The following is a 9,288-nucleotide window of genomic DNA, read 5'->3' on the forward strand; positions in this document are numbered from 1 at the left end:
GACAGCAGGCGGAAGTAAACAAGGAAAAGGCGGAAGTGGTTCCGTTTCTTGTGTGTCGCGCGAGCAGCAAGGCTGTTGCGTCTTCAAAGGCTTAATTTAGACTTTATGAGACATTCACACCTGTGCGGACTGAACGTGGAGCAATTTCTGTGCGTTAGGGCGCAATTTATGTATGTGAGCTGAGTGTGTGAGCTGCGTGTGTGAGCTGAGTGTGTGAGCCGAGTGTGTGAGCTGCGGCAGCAACGATGCCTTCAGTTCAGTATCTGAGAGAGTTCATCAACGAGCGACTAACTGCTGCTGCTGAACAAATATTCTTGGAGTTTGAAAAAACGATCGTCCAGTACGAGGAAGAGATCGACCGTCAGCGCAGACTGCTGGATATCACCTGGAAACCCCAAATCAAGCTGCACAGGACAGGTGAGTGTCCCTCTGAGGGAGCATCCTGATCACAGCTCTGCGGGACGTTTCTGATTGTGAGGACTTTTTGGAGATGTGAGCTAACAAAGAGCAAACAGAGGACAGGACTGCGCTGTGAGGATGAAGTATAAATTTAAGAAAGAGGAAGATGATGAAGTGAAACTGTCTTTGATAGAGCAAATAATGTCAGGTGACCAGATATTCATAATAATAAATGTATTTTAATATTATTTATTTGAAGTGAAGTAGTAGTTATGTAGCAGACATTAGTAAATGTCTCTATGGTTGTCTACACCAGGGGTCTCTAACTCGCGGCCCGGGGGCCACTTGCAGCCCACGTCACCCCTCCTTACTTATATATTGCAATTTGGCCGTTAAAGTGACTTTTTGTGTTAAAATAAGTTCTTTAAAAGCCAAAAATGATTTGATATGAAGGCAATATGAGCAAAGAGTACAAACATGTTGAGGTGTGAGTTCAGGGAGAGAGTCAAAGACGAATGTGTTCTCTTATGTCTGCATTTTTATTTTGTTAAATACAAACAAAATGATAGAAGTGCTGCCACGTGTCTGAACAGGAAGAGAGGACCGATGGGTTTGTTTGGTAGATCAGTGAAGGCTGCAGTTAGTGAAGAGTGGGACAAAGAAATGTGTGTTCATGTTTGCTGTTTTGTCTTGTTGTAGAACAGGCACGTGGGGGGGGGGGGGGCTAGAGGGGCTTGAGCACCCGCCCCTTTCCTGATGGGTGCCCAAAGTGCCCTTTTGATAAGGCAACTTTTAAAAAAAATATGTATATATATATTTTTTTTTATGTGTGTGTGAGTGCGGAGTCCTGTCTGTGCCCCTCAGCAATAATATTTAACTATTAATCACAGTTTTGCTAAATAAAAGGATCTGGCTTGCATCAGTCACATGATCACATTTAACCAATGATCACTCTTGACGGCAGAACGCGCTGGTTACGAGCCGGGAACGAGCTCACAAAGAGCACGCGCATTTTTTGCGGTCCGGAGCTGTAGGAGAAACACAAGTTAACTCAGAGACACAGACTGATGCGACACAACCAGTAAGTAGGTGTACAGCGTACACTGTAGTGTATAGCACACAGGAGTATTAGCTTATTACGTACACGTTGGTAAGATGTCTTGTTGCAACTGACGAACTGAAACAAACGAGCGTGCTGTGTGTGCAACAGCACGACACACATTACCTGTCCTTTTATTAACTGCACAGGTAGTGCTGGTCATAGCTGCTGGCTACCTGTGTAAGGCTGTCATGGGTCTGTAGCTCTGTCACCGTTTTAGGGAACATATTTAGTTTTAAAGTATTTAGAACATATTTAGTTTTAAATTAAGTTTCTGGGCTTTTCCTGCCTTTCTGGAGGGATTATATTTCACTGAAAAACGATCTAATATGCATGTCCACATAATTATTATAATTATAATATATTAAAAACACACGCTGTATTTTAAAGAACATACATTAAGAAGCAGATTATATTAGATTTATATTTTAAATAAGACAAAATTTGGATGTTACAGCAGTAAAATGATTGTATCTCTACAGTTTAAACATGTAATAAGCTTTGCCCTGCACAGAGTGGATAGTGAAACACATGGAATCATCATAAATACATTATTTCATATTTATTACTTCCCCCTCTTCTTTGCTTTATTATTGTAGCTCTAGTAATAAATAATAATGTAAGGATTCTGGATCAGCACAGTGATGCCCATAGTATATACAGTATTCTGAAGAAGGTCTAAAATGTCACTGTGTGTGCGTGCATGTGTGTGTTTTATGTATATGGATTATTTTAAATTATTACTCGTGATATAACATTGTGCAGACATGCCTGGTAAGGACATGAGGAGGAAACAGCAGGAGCTGTGTGAGGCTACTAAAGGCAGTGCTATAACATTTTTCTGTCATCATTTTATTATAGATTAAGTGCAAGAGTTGTTAGGTGTGGATAATTAGATTATAGTTTATTGCAATAGCAAGTTGTGCCTTGTTCTCACATAGACAGCAAGTGCAGAGTGATATATGAAATGATGGGAAGGAAGGAAGAAGAGAAGCAAAGAGTGATTCACAGGCAGAGCCTAAATTATTTCTCACAGTTTTTCGTTGCCTTATGGTTCCAAGCGCTGTCACCAATCTTTGCATTTTGTTATTATCTCATGACACTTGTTTAATCAGCTACCATCTCTCCTGTGGACTTTTTAATGTCTACAGTCTCAGATTAACACAGCCCTGCCCTTCCCATATTAGATTCTTGATGAATGTGTGTTGTTGTTATTCAGCCTGGTTCAATGTGCCCCTTTTTAACTTTGAGCACCCGCCCCTTTAAACCTCTCTGCACGGCCCTGTTGTAGAATATTTGAAATTTTAAAAACAAACATTTTCAGAAATATTTGTGGCTGTTTGTTTGTTTGTTTGTTTGTTTTTGTACTACTTGATCACTAAAGTTGCCCTCCAATGAGATGACAGTGCCAGCAGTGGCCCACAGCTCGTTTAAGTTTGAGACCCCTGGTCTACAGTGTGCAGCATTAAACATGACAGAAAATCTGATAAATTAATTAATTTTTTTAATATAAGGAAATATCTTAGTAAGCAGTCTCTGTTGAAGTAAAAAATGGACTTTTTTGCTGTCACCACAGTTTCCAGTGGAAGTAGCTGATATAGTCATGTATCGTGTGCCATGTCCTGATCCAGAATGGCGGCTACATCACTGCATTAGCTATAAACACCTGTGAAGTGCCCCCCCTGGGAGGGTTAGGGTTAGCAGCATCAGTCTCATGAAATCAGCTAATCCAGGTACATGTGTGTGGTTTATCAGGTGTGTTACACAGGAGGAGGACAGGGAGCACACGTGCTTTTCTGTAAACTCAGTTAGTGCAGTAACATTCATCCATCCCTCCACTGTCATGAACTATACTCACTCTACGTTCGTGAATTCATGATTTTGACTAAAAACAATACTAGCTTTACCTCATGCCATTTTCTTTAGGCTACATTTTTCAGTGTTTGCTCCCTTGAATATACCACCAGAGAAAAGTGAAGGTTGATTGTACCACATAATATCGATTATATGCTATCATAGCGAGAAAAACAGTTTTCACCTCCCTTGATTACAGGTACCTGAAAGAGTTTGAGTTTGTGTCACAGTAGGGTAACACCTTGATACAAGTCACCAGAAACTATTTTAAGCCGCTGGCAGGGAGACACGTCTGGCTTCTATCGGCCTACTTTTGAGTAGGCAGGCTAGCTCAGGCTCCTTCCCCATTGTCACCGCAGAGAGGTGACATTCCATGTCCCAATTGCCAGTCTTGGTAGCCAGGGATCGGTCCACCAGGGCTTCCGCTCCGCTCCTAGAGGTTGGGTTCCTTACACCGCCTCCTGCAGGTGGTGGGCCTGCAGGACGATGGGCCTGTGTCCCGTTTTCAGGCTGGGCCCCATGGACTAAGGCCCGGTCACCAGACGCTTGCCCATGAACACCCTTCCCCATGCCTGGCTCCAGGGCAGGGCTCTGGTAACCCTATCCAAGGAAGGGTGAACTGTTCCCTTGATCTTACACTCAAATCAAATCAAATCAAATCACTTTTATTGTCACATCACATGTGCAGGCACACTGGCACAGCACATGCGAGTGAAATTCTTGTGTGCGAGCCCCACAAGCAACAGAGATGTGCAAACACAACAACACAAACGAGCAAAATACAAGAATGGCCAACCTGAAACTAATAAATATATGTACAATATATAATAGTGTATGCATTTCTAGATGTGTATACTAAATATTTTCCTACGTGTGTGTGTGTGTGTGTGTGTATACACATTTTTACAAATTAAATAGTAAAAAAAATAAAATAAAATAATAATAATAATAATAAAATATATAAAATATACAGAGTTGAATATGTGCAAAACAAGTGGCATTTATATACAGTGTGGAGTGCATAATGTTGAAGTTCCAGTAGTGAAGCTGAGGTGTCTATGACGTGTTCAGCAGTCTGATGGCCTGATGGAAGAAGCTGTCTCTCAGTCTGCTGGTACGGGACCGGATGCTGCAGAACCTCCTTCCTGATGGAAGCAGTCTGAACAGTTTATGGCTGGGGTGACTGGAGTCCTTGATGATCCTCCCCGCTTTCCTCAGGCACCGCTTCCTGTAGATGTCTTGGAGGGAGGGAAGCTCACCTCCAATTATCCGTTCAGAGCACCGCACTACTCGCTGGAGAGCTTTGCAGTTGTAGGCGGTGCTGTTGCCATACCAGGTGGTGATGCATCCAGTGAGGATGCTCTCAATGGCACAGTGATAGAAGGTCCTGAGGATGCGGGGGCTCATGCCGAATCTTTTCAGTCTCCTGAGAAAGAAGAGGCGCTGCTGCGCCTTCTTCACTGTTTTGTTTGTGTGTACTGACCACGTAAGATCCTCAGCCAGATGTACTCCAAGGAACCGGAAGCTGCTCACTCTCTCCACAGCAGCGCCGTTGATGGTGATGGGGGTGTGTACTTCTCTGCACCTCCGGAAGTCCACTATCAACTCCTTTGTCTTTGCGACGTTGAGGGTGAGATGGTTGTCTTGACACCAGTGGGTCAGGGCGCTGACCTCCTCCCTGTAAGCCGTCTCATCACCGTTGGTGATAAGACCCACCACTGTAGTGTCGTCTGCAAACTTCACAATGATGTTGGAGCTGTTAGTGGCTGTGCAGTCGTAGGTGTAGAGTGAGTACAGGAGAGGGCTCAGTACACACCCCTGTGGAGCACCAGTGTTCAGTGTGATGGGGGATGAGGTGATGCTGCCCAGTCTGACCACCTGGCGTCTGTCAGACAGGAAGTTAAGGATCCAGCTGCAGAGGGAGCTGCTCAGTCCTAGATCCTGCAGTTTCCTGTCCAGCTTCGAGGGAACGATGGTATTCATAGGGGTCTTCTGAATCTCTCTTTGTCTAGTCCCTTACCCTGGACCAATTTGCCACATGAGACCCTTCCAGGGGGGAAAAGCCCCCAGACAACACAACACACAAACCCCTCCACCACGATAAGGTAGCGATTCGCAGCACTGACAACAAGTGGAAACCTTTTGTGCATTTCAGAGAATCATGTTCAGTTCACTTTTGTTTTTGTTGTCTCCTTTAGTCCCTCCAGACGTCCCGCAGCAGCCTGTCTGTAAGGAGGAGGAGGTTCTCATTGAGCTGCAGCTCTGTGACCAGGAGAGGAGCTCCAGCCTGGGCCAGGAAGAGCCAGAACCTCCACAGATTAAAGAGGAACAGGAGGAACTCTGCAGGAGTGAGGAGGGAGAGGAGCTTGGATTGAAGGAGGAGACTGATACCTTAATGGTGCCTGCTGCTAACGAGGAAAGAGACCACAGTGAATCAGAAGGAGGCTCTGCTGTAGCTGAGAGCCAGGATCAGGAAGAAAGCAGGAGTGCAGATCCAGGATCAACTGGAAATAAAAATGAAAGTCAAGAATTTCCTCCCAGATCAGGGAGTCAGTATAATTTTGACACAGCTAAAAAGTTTTTAAAATGTGACGTTTGTGGAAAATGCTTTAAAGATAATTATGAAATGAAACGACATTACAGAATCCACACAGGTGAGAAACCGTATTCTTGTGAAATGTGTGGGCATCGTTTTAGTCAGAAGAGTACTTTGACTGTCCACATGAGAATCCACACAAGTGAGAAGCCGTATCCATGTCAAACATGTGGAAAAATGTTTACACGCAGTAGTCGTTTGCTGGAGCACGTAAGATCTCACACAGGAGAGAAACCACATCATTGTAAAACATGTGGGGAAATGTTCACCTATAGTAGTCAGCTCTTGCGCCACATGAAAACTCACACAGCTGAGAAGTCTTAGAGTATGTTGGAACTAGAGATGCACGCACTAAATTATTTTTTGGCCATTTCAGATTTTTCTCTGGGTGTCCTGCTGGTACTGATTTTTGATAATTGATGTTTAACTTTGACCATATAGAAACACCAATCACCAATGGTTTTCTCTGAACTCTGGATAGATTCGATAGATGAAGCTGATTTGTTAGGTTTGTAGCTACAAATGTTTTATGTGGGTCCAAACTGAGATATTATGGTACATAGTGGGGGATAAATAACTGACAGTTGTTACTTTATTAGTGTCTTATGGTGTGAAATAACATGTATGAGCTGTTTGGTTTTAAATAAATGGCAGATGTTGAAGCTATTATATATTTGTATATTTTTATTGCTCTATTTGTTTCACTGCTGTTTTTCATTTCATTGGGGGGGGGGGGTGATTAAAAAGTCAAGATAGAATATGGAAATCTCAGGTTGTATAGATAGGGTAAGCAGGTATAGGACCAGCATGCACTGGTTGTTTGTTTGTTTGTTTGTTTTTTTAAATACCTGCACAGGAGGGGCAGCAAAGAGAAAAAGTCTGCATGAAGGGATGAGGTCACTCAAGACCTCACTCCTGTACCTGCAGAGGTGTTTGGAGACCTCTGCTCTCTGAGCCAAGTAGCCACATGAGGCCACAGCCTGAGGGAAAGATCGTTTTCCTTCTTCGTGGGGACCTCTCAGAGCTGAGGACAGCTGCCTTTGAGCTCATCTGTTATCCAACCAAGCTTCATGAGGCTCACGGTGGTTGTAAGTAGTGCAGGATAAGATAAACTAGGGGTAAATGGAAATAATGGTGGGCTTGGTGATAAAGATAATTATCGCAAAATAACATATCATGATAAAAATATGACATTGTTAATTTAAATTTTTTAGAAATACTGACAGAAACTGACATGAATGACTCGAATATTCCAGCCCACAGTTATTCAACACCAGTAATTATACCGTACCACCACATAGGAGAAATAACATCAACAAAAATATCACAAATCCTTGTGTCAAAGTCAATTAATGTAAATATTTAAAGAACAAAAGCTTGAGTCCCAGATGTGTTTGGAATAAGAATAGGTCTATATCAATACAAAAGTCAGCGTCTCCAACAAGGGCAAAGGTCAAAGCAGCTCCTCATAGCTCCTTTTGTTCTTGAAGAAGACATCTTTGCGATGAGCCTATCGAGATAATCCTTGTGTTAATGTATAGCCACTATACAAGCCATCTGCTGTCAGGAAGTATGTCTTTCAGTCAGCTATGAGTACCGAGGCACTTAGTCATGATGATAACATCTCCAGGAGCGATGCTTTTTTTGGTTCTCTGACAATTCTGACTGTCCTGAAGTTGAGGCAGATACTTCTGAAACCAGTGCTTCCAGAACAGGTCAGACATGTACTGCTCTTGTTCCCATCAGCACTGACCTCTGTCTTTCTGAAACACCCTGGTGCTACAGAGGTTTAGACGAGGGGTATCAAACTCATTTTACACCACATGACACATACAGCCCACTTTGATGTTAAGTAGGCAAGACTGGTGAATTTTTCTGTCAGTGTAAATAAGTTACATGAAGAACTGTGAGAAATACAACGACAGAAGAAGTTCTGGGAGCTCATTGCCCAAACTGTCCAGTTTTTTTTAACTGTAGTTGTAAAAAATCTAAAACTTCTATAGCAGAAAGTGAAAAAGATCAACTTTTCTGTTTCTCACAAAGTCACAGAGGTTTTGTTAGAGACACAGCTGAGCACTTTGTAGTTTGGCATCATTTGTGAAAGCTGAAATTTCTTCTGTATTGAAAAGCAAAAATGAGGCTTTCTTGTCAGAAGCCATTTTGGGGAATAAACAAAAACAGCGGCCGACAGCAGCATACACAACGGTAGACTGGTGTGTAATAAGCAAGCACATAATGCAGAAAACAGAGATTTTTGATGGTCTCAAAGCAGAAAGAGGGAGAGAGATGTGCAGGAATCATGGTGGAAGCAAAACAGCCAAAGAAAGAGTGAATTCATGAAAATGTTTTTCAAACGTGAGGCGTAGTTTTGGTCTTCTTTCATGCTGGTTCAGTGAATGTTGGTCTAATCATCGGAATCTGCATTTCCAGTGAGATGTCTACTTTCATCACGGGCGGCGTGTTCGTGTTCCTGCTGCCGGGTGAACGATCAGCTCATTATGTTTACATCTCTTTGTTGAATCTGTTTACCTGCTCTTTAATCGTTTGCTGTTTTGGCTGTTTGGTGGTCGTTGAAACTGTTTTAAGAGCTTTTAGCTGAGATTCTAACGTTTCCGTGGATACCACACATGTCTTTGTATAAACAACACATCTGGTGGTACATCCTGTTCAACCACATGTTCTCTCGCTCTGCTCCCGTACTGGGGGCATTAATTGTTTGTTGCTAGATTTCTTTGTGTGGTATGAATGGCCATAAGTTTGTATCAGTAGGAAAAACTGTAACACTTATGAACAGTCCAAAAAATGTCTGCTTGTGCTTGTTTGTGGTGAGCAGGTTAAGAATTCAAACAGGTTAAGAATTATAAGTTATATTTATAAATGGCTTCAAGTGCACAATTAGGACTGTGAGACTCATTTAGACACTCAAACACTGAGCAAGCTGAGCTTTGACACCCCTGATTTAGACATGAGATGTAACGGAGTCACATCTACATCCAGGGTTGTGTTTTAAGCATGAAATTCACACCCTGATGGCAACATATTGCACTAAGCATGAGATGGTCTTCCTGGTTGGACTTTTAGCCTCATGTGAGAGATTTTACCTTAAAGAGATAAACCTCTGTTACTCTGTTTATTTAGCTTCTGCTGCATTTCTGCATGTCCTCATCCACTAAATATAAAATAGTGTAAATGAGCAGCTTTTGATGTTTGACAGTTTTTATTGTGTCTGAACGTTCCTGCAGTTGGTTTGTGGTTGATGTGGATTTGCTGCTCATGTGAATCCTCCCACAGTGTTTCATTAGCAGCTGTAACCACAGTGACTCTGATAAAACAGGAATTA

At 42.5% G+C, this 9,288-nt stretch overlaps 1 long non-coding RNA gene across 1 annotated transcript; it reads left to right on the plus strand.

Annotated features, from left to right (window-relative positions):
• Positions 1 to 322: 322 nt before the first annotated feature.
• On the plus strand, positions 323 to 5,635 carry LOC309693991. The gene is made up of 3 exons (XR_014272766.1): positions 323 to 417; positions 5,365 to 5,457; positions 5,551 to 5,635. It is a non-coding gene; the product is annotated as an uncharacterized lncRNA (long non-coding RNA).
• The last annotated feature ends 3,653 nt before the right edge of the window (positions 5,636 to 9,288 follow it).

This window comes from Aulonocara stuartgranti (assembly GCF_965226115.1).
Source record: "Aulonocara stuartgranti genome assembly, chromosome: 18".
In the NCBI taxonomy this organism is placed as follows: Eukaryota; Metazoa; Chordata; class Actinopteri; order Cichliformes; family Cichlidae; genus Aulonocara; species Aulonocara stuartgranti.